Source organism: Echinops telfairi, unplaced genomic scaffold (assembly GCF_000313985.2).
Source record: "Echinops telfairi isolate 266 unplaced genomic scaffold, ASM31398v2 ScPeMD7_2;HRSCAF=8, whole genome shotgun sequence".
In the NCBI taxonomy this organism is placed as follows: Eukaryota; Metazoa; Chordata; class Mammalia; order Afrosoricida; family Tenrecidae; genus Echinops; species Echinops telfairi.
The window spans coordinates 2,120,289-2,132,261 of NW_022103898.1; positions in this window are offsets into that span (position 1 = coordinate 2,120,289).

Sequence of the window (11,973 nt, forward strand, 5' to 3'; positions counted from 1 at the left end):
GAGCCCCCACCCAGGTCTTTCAGGCTGCCCCCTGCAGCGTCAGGCACAGCACCCGCCTTCAGGGGACAGCGAGTGATCCAGCTCAGGCCTGTGCCCGCTGGGCAGGGGACCTCTTGATGTCCCAGGGCCACCCTCGGGGTGAGACAGGCTGGGACCTGTCCACTCCCCTTTAAGAGTCCGTCCAGGCCACATGTCAGGTGGTCAGCATTTATGTAAGGTTTTCCAGCTGACTGTGGGACAAACAGGCTGCCTGTACCCATCGCACGGTGGGGCTGTCCTGTCTGCATAGTGGGGGACATTCCCCCAGGAAGAAGTCTTAGAGGCAGGACCCAAGTCAGCGCCCAGAGAGGGAGGAGAAGGTCGGGCCGACCCGCATCACCAGACCTCCCCCACGTGGGTCAGGTCCCCCACACTGCCCAGAGGCCACACCCACTGGCCACTTCCTACACATTCCAGATACCATCCCCCCCACCCCCCACCCCCAACACACATTGCTAAGCCCCACCCACACTGAGAGCCCCACCCACAGTACTATAGTCCACTTACATGACAGAAACTACTCAGTCCCGCCCACATTGCCAAGTGGCCTCATTGTCCAGTACTTCTCAGACCCGCCCACACTGCCAGACCTCAACCCCAAGGTCTCTCCCCTACAATGCCAGCACTTTTCCCATAAGGCCATGCCTCACCCACAGTGTCATGCCCTGCCACAGTGCCTGCACCCCCTAAATACTGTTTAGCCCCACCCGCACTCCCATGCCCTGGCCACAAGGCCTCCCTGGCAGCGGGGCCTCCCAGGGTCTCAGCCTGGCCCCCAGACTTCCCGCTGACATTGCTATAGGAAGCCATGCGCTCCCAGGGTTCCTAGCTCAGGCAGGGGCAGGGGCAGCACCAGAGGCTTCTGGGGCCCACAATCAGGCTTGTTAGAGAACCAGGGGGCTGTCACAGAGGGTTGTCCACCATCGTCTGTTTTGGGGGGTTGTCCACCCCACACGGACCCCACCAGCAAGCACCTTGTTAGTCAAGGGCAGCTCAGCTCCCTGCAGTGCTACCCAGGAGATGGCCATGTGATGCTGACGTAGCTACCCTGGCCTGGCCCAGCCTGGCTGCTCAGCCCTCCCTGCAGGCCTGTGGCCACCGGAAGCTGCTGCTTCTCTGCAGGCTCGGCACCTCATCACAGTGAAAGAGGGCCACTGGGCACAGCCCCGCTAGTGCACCCACGCCCATGGCTGCTTGTCCAGCAGGGGGCTGGGGCTGCAAGGAGACTACACACCCTTCAAAGCCACACTACTGCCTATCGGGCCCTCTGTGCTGAGAAGACCCATGTCCCATCCCTGATCCCTGGCCTCGGCTCCCGAAAGGCCCTGCGCTGGGCTGGGGAGGCAGAGACTAGCCTCGACACACTCTCAACCCTCAGCCCCAAGCACCCAACCAGCCAGGGCCCAGCTTGTCCCCGGGTACCTGGCATAGCAGCTCTAGGTATTGGGTGGCCCTTGCACACCCAGGCTCCCGAGAACTGGGTGAGCCAGGCCCCTCCGTGCCACCCTGTGAGGACCTGCAAAAGCAAACTCACTGTTGTGGATTCCGACCCATAGCGACCCCGCAGCACAGACAGAACCGCCAGAGCACCTTGGGAGGGAGACAGTCCGTGCAAGTGACTGGGGCCAGAGCCCAGTGCAGGATAACCCTGCCAGTCCCTGCCAGTGTGTGAAGCTTCACACCAGGCACAGGGCCCCAGAGTGGGAGTCACTGAAGCCACGACTCCTGCTAGGCGCTGACTGTCCCAGAGGGCGGGGGTAGGGGCAGCTCACGACACTCCTGAAAGCTGGCAGTTCATACCCCATGCCCTGCACTGCAGATCAAAGGCCTGGCAATGTATTTCCCACAGTGTACAGTCTTGGACACTCGTGGAAGCATTCTACTGTGCCCTGTGTGGTCAGCTGGATCTCTGAGGAATTGGTGGCGGCAGTTTTGGCTTCAGAGTGGTCCTGCCCTGGGGGGCGATCTTGTTCCAGGTTGTGAGGTGGGAACAAGACCCTGTTTGTCACCCAAGGCCTTCTAGGAGGACACTGCCCACCCTGAAACCCCCAACACATCTCCATACTCAGCTGCCCTATGCATGCCTGTGGCCCAGGCACATTGTGTCCAGCCTGACCATCCCCAGGTCACCAGCTCCCATAGAGAAGATTGCGGTCAGGGTGGACCTACCATCAGTACTGGCGCCGGCTCCATGCTGATGGTTTACCCATGGAGCCTCCGTGGAACCTGGCGCCTTCAGTGCACATGGTCCCCACGTGACTGCTGGCTGGTCCCACGCCTTGAACACACTGCTCTGGGTCCCATGTCCAGCCTAGGCATCTGCCCATGGCCAGCCACACAGATATCCACCTCTGGTGACAGGGGGCACAGAGGGAGGGAGCGGGGTCCCCATCCTGCATGTGGTAGAAGGCGCCAGAGCGCCCCTTAGAAGACAACTGTCAACCAGCCCCTCCTGCTCCTGCAGCGCCAAGAGCCCAGGAAGCACATTAGCATTCCTTTTACTGAGATCCTGGGGGCGGGGCGCCGGCACAGTGGTTGCAACCATGGGCTCAGGTAGAGCAGGGATGCGTGAGGATGGCTCAGAGGCCTTTCTGTCACCGTGAGTCCGGACCAACAAGGCAGCTCTGAGCAGCAAGGACGACGAGCACTGCTATCACTACTACCATAACTGTTCAAGGAGACTGGTGGTGCTCAGCTCTGGGCTCAAGTGCTAACTGAATAGGTGGCTATGGGGGCCACCCAAGGACACCTCAAAAGACAAGCCTGGTCGGACATTCATAAAGGGTCATGGCCTTGGGAACACCCAGGTTCAGGAGGAGTGGGCCAGCACCCACACCACGAGCAGGACTCCTACTTGATCGTCACCAAGACAGTCACTCTGGCTTAGACCCCTGCCATCTTTGTTCTGCAACTGACAGCTACTGTGACTACTATCACGTGGCCCTCTGTCCCTAAAGCTGTGACCGGTCCTAGTACCAACGCGATCCTGGCCAGCAGTGTGACTGTCACTAGAGCTCCTGTTCCAGGCAGCACTAGTGTCACTACAATGGTCCTTCTAGTACTGTGCTTATTATCATTACTAAGAATGTGGCTAGACTTACATCTTTGGCCATGCCCAATGTTATTGCTCTGGATGTGCCTGGTATGTTGCCTCTGACCACGACTGTTTGAATCACTATCATTGTGACTTATTATTACTCTGCCTAGGGTGAGTATTGTTACTATGACCATGGTCATTAGCAACTACTAGTATTGATCGTGACCATTAATATTAACACACTTGGGCAACCAGCCTTGCATGACTGCAGCTGTGGTGATTGCTCTGATGGTGATTATCACTGCGAGTGTGAGTATCTGTAGTGCCGCGACCATGACTCTTAGAATTAAAACTGCTGTGACCAAATTTCTGCTCAAACCACAAAAGCAAGTGATGAATAAATTGAAGAACTCTGTCCACGTCTTCAGCCCCAAATTAATTAAATGTGCAATCAAAATGCATTGATAATTATTAGCGGTTGAAATGCAAATGTTGGGAACAAAGGGGAAAGAACAGTAGTTAGAAGATACAGTCTTGGTAAAAGAAATGATGCCAACGATTGCATGGTAGGATTTTGTAAGACCAACAATTTGTTCGTAACAAACACTATTTTTCAACAACGCAAAATAGCAGCTATCCACTTGGCCTCCTCCGGATGGAACACACAGAAACCAAATTGACTCCATCTGCGGGAAGAGATGATGGGAAACCTCAATATCAGCAGCTGAAACCGAGTCAAGGGCTGACTGAGGAACAGACCATCAATTGCTCAAATGTAAGTTCAAGTTAAACCTGAAGAGAATTAAAACAAGTCCAGCAGGGCCAAAACATGACCTTGCATCTCCCCCATCTGAATGTTGAGGACACCTCCAGAACAGATCTGATGCCTTGAACCCGAATGACGAAAGACAAGGTGAGCTGTGTGGTGACATCAAAAATACAATTCAGGAGGAACCCGAAAGACAGGAAAGAAAGAAACGGTCAAAGTGGATGTCAGCAGAGACTGAAACGTGTCCTTAGTCATGGAGCAGCTAAAGAAAATGGAAGAAAGGATGAAGTCAAAGGGCAGGAGAGAAAATTTCAAAGGGCAGCTCAGGAAACCGAAGTCAAATATTATAATAAAATGTGCAAAGACCTAGAGTTAGACACCAAAAGGGAAGAACATAATCAGCATCTCTGAAACTGAAAGAATGCAGGGGAAAAATCCATGCTTCAAGTTGCAATATTGAAAGAATCTGTGGGCAAAATATTGAATGATGCAGGAAGCATCAAAAAAGAAAAAAAGAAAAGACTACACAAAGCTACGGTACCAAAAAGAACTAGTTTGCAGTCCACCATGTCAGGAGGTAGCATCTGAGCAAGAACCAATGGTGCTGAAGGAAGACGTCCAGCTGCACTGAAAGCACGAGCCAAAACCAGGGTCCAGGCATTGATGGAGCACCAACTGAAAAGTTTCAATAAGCTGATGAAGCTCTGGAAGCACTCCCTCATCTATGCTTGGAAATTTAGAAGACGGCCACTTGGCCAACTGTCTAGAAGAAATCCATGTTTGTACCCATTCCAACGGAAGGAGACCCAACAGGGTGCATGAATTATAGAACGATACCATTGATAGCTTACGCAAGTAAAATTCTGTTGAAGATCATCCAACAACAGTTGCAGCAGTACATTGACAGGTAGTTGACAGAGGTTCAGGCCAGAATCAGAAGAGTAAGTGGAATAAGGGATATCATTGCTGATGTCAGATGGATCTTGGCTCAAAGCAGAGAATACCAGAGAGATGCTTGCTTGCTTTATTGACTGTGCCAAGGCATTTGACTGCGTGGATCACGACAAACTATGGACAACCTTGAGAAGGATGGGAATTCCAGAATACTACATTGTGCTCATGTGAACTTGTACCTGGATCAAGAAGCAGTTGTGTGAACAGAACAAGGGATTGTGCATGACTCACAATCAGGAAAGTGCGGGTCAGGGTTGCATCTTCCCACCACATTTGTTCCAGCTGTATGCTGAGCACATCATCGGAGAAGCTGGGTGATGGGAACAAGAATGCAGCAGGAAGACTGGAGGAAGGCTTCTTAACAGCCTGAGATAGCCACTTGACACAACCGTGGTTGCTGAAACCCGCCGGCTCACACAGATCAAGGATCCTTCAGGATGGATTTCAACTCAATGTAAAGAAGACCAGAAACTGGACCAAGAGGTAACATCCCAATAAATAGAGAAAAAGATGGGAGCCGCAGTCAACATTGTCAAGAGATGTGTGCGCTGTGTGAATGTGTTGTACAAAACATCTTTAGAATGCTGAAAGGTCAGGTTGTTCTTTGGAGAACTAAGGGGAACCTGATCCAAGCCGAGGTGTTTTCTCCATTGTCTTCTAGGCCTGTGAACGTCGGATGTTAATAAGGGAGACTGAGGGCGAAGTGATGTGTCTGGGTTGTGGTGCTGGAGAAGAATATTGAAATGACAATGGACTTCTGAAAGAACAAACATCCCTGTCTTGGAAGAAGTATGGCCACTCTGCTCCTCAGTGGCAAGACGGTGGGATTTTGTCTCGTGTGCTTTGGACGTGTTGTCAGGTGAGACCAGTCCCTAGAAAGGGCGCCGTGCTTGCTAAAATGGTAGGGCAGCAAACATGAGGAAAGGCCTTCACAGAGGTGGATTGACATCGTGCTACAGCAATGGGCTTAAATATAAGACTACCGTGAGGATGGCCCAGCACTGGGCGGTGTGTCCTTCTGTTGTGCGTGGGGCCACTGGGAATCGGGAGTGACCACAGCATGACCATCAGCATTGCGGTGACCATGCCTCTGTGTATTACAGTGATGACTGCTACAGGGAGACTGGTGCAACTGACTCTGAGTGCTGCCGTCAACGGGACTATTCCCATTAACAGTGCAGTGATTATTCCTAGTACTGTGACCGAGACGCTTAGTATCAAACTACGGTGACTATCGGTATTGCTGTGACCGCGATTATTAGTATCAGTACTGCAGTGACTGTTAGTATTGATGCTGCAGTCAGGATCAGCATTTCTGCGACTGTCACTATAAGTACCAATCCCGCGGTGAGCATCAGCCTTGCTGTGGCCATGACTATGAGCATCAAACCTGCGATGAGTAGGAGACTTGCTGTGACTGTGACTATTAGTATTAATACTATGCCGTCAGCATCGCTGTGACCGTGACCATGAGTATCTCCGATGCAGGGAGGATTAGTATTGCTAGGACCATTATTACTAGCATTAATACTGCAGTGGCTCTAGCATTTCTGTAACCACGACTATTAGCACCAATATTGCAATGAGTATTAGTGTTGCTGTGACAGTCACTATTAGTATTAATGCTGTCATCAGTATCAACACTGCTGTGACCATGATGATTAGCATTCAAAACTGAGATGATTAGCAACATTGTTGTGCCTGGGACTTAGTATCAAAACTAGGATGAGTAATAGCATGGCTGTGTTTGGGATTATTAGTATTAATGCTGCTATGAGTATTAGTATTGCTGTGTTTGGGATTATTAGTATTAATGCTGCTATGAGTATTAGCATTGCTGTGACCGGGACCATTAATATCAATTCTGTGATGACTATCAGTCCTGCTGTAACCATGGCTAGTAACATCAATGCTGTGGTGAGTATTAGTACTGCTATGACCCTGGTTCCTAGCATTGAAATTTCGGTGAGCATTACCACTGCTGTAACTGTGACTCTTAGTCTTGATACTTCAGTAACATCCTTGCTGTGACTGTGACTGTTCATATCAACCCTGAGCATTAGCATTGCCGTGACTGCGACTACTAGTATTAATGCTTCAGTAAGAGCATTGCCGTGACCGTGGCGAATAGTATGACTGCTGCGGTGAGTACTAGCATTGCTATGGTGCTACTCACTCGACTGCAAGGGTGACTCCTGTGACCCCGGGGGTATTAGTAGTCCTGTGGCTGTAACTACTGTGGTTGCTGAAGTGGTGAATATTGAGTACTGATCAGCCCTTAAGGTGACTATTTCTACTATTGTCTGTCAAACACTCGGAGTCTGGTCGTGACTGTTACCTGACTGCACTGGGACCATGATGCCCCCTATGATAGATGCTGGCACAGCTACTGCGATGTCACAAAAGCAGCCCCATGCACACCAAGGCTGGGCCAGCGGGCACCTGGTGCTAAGCCCGCACCCCCCCGGCCACCCTCCATTGGCGATGAGCAGTCTCCATGCTTGTTGGTGACATGGCACCACCTGGGGACAGCACGGGGCATGCTCCCCTGACAGCGCTCCAGAAGCCCAGGGAGCTGCCGCAAGGCCTGTGTCATGTGGAGCCCTGAGCCCTGAGAGTCCCCTCGATGGTGCAGGGACAGGGCGCCAGTGGCCCTCCCTGTCATCATCTCAGGACCCCCTGAATTCACCACTCCCCGGCTGTAAGACCCACCAGCATGGTCCTGGACGTCTGCCCAGGTTGGGGAGCAGGACCCCTGCGGCAGCCACGACCCCCCGTGGTTGGGGGGCTGTTCTGTGTCCAGGGGACGGCAGATGCCAGCAGCTACTCGGGCGGTTTCTATTTTTGTTTCCACTCTTCAGTTTTGGCAGTGTTCTCCTGGGAGAGGGGAAACACAATTTTCTCTACCATTTTTAATCTTATTTTATTTATCAAACTTAGCACCTCTTTTGGTGGATTAAAGCAGACTTGGATGGAGTCGAGAAAAAACAAATGCGTTCGAAACGAGAAAAAGATTGAGCCTGGCCAACTGGCTAGTCGGAAGCATTGGGGAAAGGAGCCAAGGCAGGGGGACCAGTGGTCGCTGTGGTGGGCTGGTCACCCACCCACCCATTTGCGGGGTCCATGTGGACCAGGCAACCCTGACAGGGTCTTTCTTTCTGGATCCCCGACAAATGTCTGATGGATCCTACCAAGGTGTGATCACAGGTGTGAACCCGGGCTTCCTCCCGTCCTCACTGGACACTCCTGCTCTGCGCGAGGTCGCTGGTGACCTCGGCGCCTCTCCCCAGCACTCACTGTGAGGTAGCTAGCAGCTGGCCCTTCTCCACTCACAGGTTTGCAGCTTCGGGAGACTGCCACGTGGGACCTCAGGCCACGCAGCATGCTCCCCTCCAGCGGGAGGACTCTCACGATGAGCCGCTGTCCCGCTGGCTGTGGACGCATGGTGACACCGCGCATCAGAGGACTCACTACCCATCGGTTCCGTCTGGGGATCTGTTGGGATCACACCATTGGGCTTCTCCGGGCTTTCTGGGGTGGACTTAGACAGGAGAGGGGGGGACCTTTCTTCCTGGCCCCTCTCCATGGAGGGCAGCACCATAGCGATGTGCCACCTCCCCTGACAGCTGGCGTAGGTTGGGCATGAGGGCTCTGGGCAGGGATGGAAGTTGGGGAGGCCCCTCAGGACGGCCCTCTCTGAGGAATTCGGGGGGCAGGCACCACCAGCTGCTTTTTCCCTAATTCTGACTCCTAGTGAATTCCCCACCCCCACCCAGGGGGAGACTACTGACATAGGCAGCAGCAGGGTCAGAGACAGGGCGAGGCTGGGGTGCGGGTTTGGGAGTGGCAAGCACCAGGTTATGTCCCCAAGCTGAATGCCCTGTTGTGGACAGGACGGTGAGAGGGAGAAGCACTGGGCCCTGACACCCAGGCGGGGCTGTGGAGGAGCCTGGCTACCGGAGCTGGAGGTGGGGGAATCTTGGGTCTGTGGTGGAAGGACTTGCAGCTGCTGGCCAGGGGCCCTGATTACCACTGTCCCCAGGACATGGCCTGGACTTCAGGGAAGTGCCCCAGGGGTGGGGCTTCCTGGAGGCAGGGTCCTTGGGGGAGTGGTCTCCTGTGGGCAGGGTCTCCTGGGGTGAACTTCTTGGGAGGGTGCCCTGGGGCATGGCATGGGGCCAGCCCTTCTGGGCTCCCAGTCCCCTCTGTGGGGCCCCCAGGAACCTCCTGCCTGCAGCCCCCAGTGGTCTGAGAAGGGGCCGACCCTGCTCTGATTTTGGGTGCCTGCCTTTGCTGCCACCTTGGGGAAGTCTGAGACCTCCTGGGGGCTGTACTCGAGACTACCCCCATAGGAGGATCAGGACTTCCTGTCCGGGGGCAGCCAGTAGACCACCTACCCAGAGCCAGGCTGTCCTCTTGTGCCCGTCCTAACAGAACATGGTGACCTGGGTGGCGTGGCGAGAGTGTGGCCTCCTGGTAGACAGCAGCAAGGAAGATCAGATTGGCTCACCCACAGTGTCTCTGGACTGGCCTCCCCTTGCCCAGTGGCAGTGACTACCTTCTAGCCAAACACCCATGGCCAGGGTACCTGTGGTAGCAAGTGACCAGAGGCCCACCATTCTGGGACACGCCCACAGTCCCCACTGGTATTTCTCCCCAACAGTGGCCCGAAAGGTCACCTCCCTGCAGCTGGCCGCTGGCACAGCACGATTACGCTTTATGATACCTTAATGGGGATCTCTCCGCTCACGTTGCACAAACGTTATTGCAGACAGTGCCCTGGCCGTCTCATGCCCCAGGGAGGAAGGCGCGCTCCGCAGAGAGCCATGTACCAGTACAAGTGGACGCCCTTGAATGTCCTCAGCGGGGACAGGTGGGAGGCACGGCCACCAAAGGAATGTGCACACGGACGGCCTGGACAGCAGGATGCTGAGAGCAGGAAGCCGTGCTCACAGGGTGATGCGCAGGGCCTCTTATGAGCAGCCCGGAATAGACACAGAGCCGGTCCCGACTGGCAGTCTGAGAGCCGGGGCAGGGGGCTGTGCTTCTGAGTGCAGAGACCAGTTATTTTTGGTGATGGCAAGAAGGCACTGACTGTGGATGCAGATAGGACCAGGGTGAAATGAGCTCTGTGCACAGAGGGGACAAAAGGCACAGGTGTGTCTGTAGGTGAGAACAGTGTGTCAGGTGACCCTGCGTCCAGCAGAGTGGCACAGCACCCAGTGCTGCTCCATCCTCACTAGCACCGCTGCCCAAGCATTGATGGTACGTGTCTACGTGAGCCCAGGCACACCTTCTCACTGAAGATACAGTAACTTCTCAGCCATCACCAACACTGCCAAATGTCAAAATCACCAACACTGCCCAACAATGGTCATCTATAACTGACACTTGTCATCTACAACCAATACTGCCCAACCCTGAATAAAAACCATCACCAACACTATCCAACACTGGTCATCTATAACCGACACTGGTCATCTATAACCAACACCGTCCAACACTGATCATCTATAACCGACACTTGTCATCTATAATCAACACCATCCAACACTGGTCATCTACAACCAACCCTGTCCAACACTGGTCATCTATAACTGCCACTGTCCCACACTGATCATCTATAACCGACACTTGTCATCTATAATCAACACCATCCAACATTGGTCATCTACAACAAACTCCGTCCAACACTGGTCATCTATAACCGACACTGGTCATCTACAACCAACCCCGTCCAACAATGGTCATCTATAACCAACACTGTTCATCTATAACCAGCACTATCCAGAACACTGGTCATCTATAACTGACACTGGTCATCTATAACCAACACTGGCTGTCTATAGCCAACACTGTCCAGCAAAAAATAAACAACATTGTCCAACAGTGGTTATCTATAACCAACACCATCTAACACTGGTCATATATCTAGGTTTGAAGATTTAGGACATAGTCTCATGGGACAGCTCAATCAACTGGCGCACATGACAAAGTGACAAAAATCTGCCCTCTGAGACACATGCCGGGTTTCTGTTTGTCAGAGCAAGACAACAACAGGAGAACAGAAAGCTTAAAGAAGAAACGTGTCTACAAAGGCCGCAACCTCCTCTCCTCTGAGAACCCTGCCTCCATGCCAGCCAGCCCCACCTCCTCATCCACCAGCCCCGCCTCCAAAGGACTGTCTCAGCCTCTTGCAGGCTGGGAACCCGGCGACTGAGGTCTCTCCTACACATGCCAGGATGGACCTTTTCCTGAGTCTCCAGGTGCCCTCACACCCCAGAAAGGACAGGGTGGTGGCTCTCAGTGACACCCTCTGAGTACACACACCCTGAAGGATGGTGTCCTAAGTCCCAGGCTCCCACCCCCACCCCTGGAGAGCAGAATCACGGCGGAGCACTTCTGTGTCAGACCACCTGGGGCTCAGTTCCCATTGGCCACCCCCAACCCTGTCCTTGGAGCTGCCTCTTGATCTCTCCTCTCTCGTCCCCTCAGATGAGCCCCCAACAGGCTCCAGAGACATGACCCCAGGAACTGGGAGACCCCACAGGTTGCACCCCTCGGTCCACTCTCACACAGCAGCAGCTCCATGATGGTCAAACAGCCAGAGGGAGCAGCTACCCCAATCGCCACCATCTCCCCGGGAGCATCAGAGGCTGTGGTAGTTCCATCATCTGGCGTCAACTTGCAGAGGGGTAGAGTCTATCTAACCTGGTAAGCAGCTTATAGCTCGATGGCCTCACTCAGAGGCGCCATGAAAATAAATAGCTTGCTGGAGGTGGGACACACACACTCTCTGCTTCGTCTTCCTGCTGGCAAGACACATGGAGATACACTAGAGCCCGGGAGCTCGAGCAGCCACCTGGAGACCCCTGCCAGCGTTGAGATGCTTCCACCGCCACTGGATCCACAAGACTTTCCACCTACTGGCCTGTGATCTTCCTGCATTTGGTGTCATTGTGTGTGTTTTGTGAGTCTGAAGAGGAATTTTTAGATTGGTCCCGGACATATGGGCTAATATCGGACTTAGGGACTTGATCTGGACTGGGCTGCGATGTTTTCTCACTATACAATTGCTCTTGTATATAAAGCTCTCTCTTACACACATATATGGAGATACCTGAGTTTGTTTTCTCTAGTCAACCTGGTCTAACACAGAGGTCCTCAGAGAAAA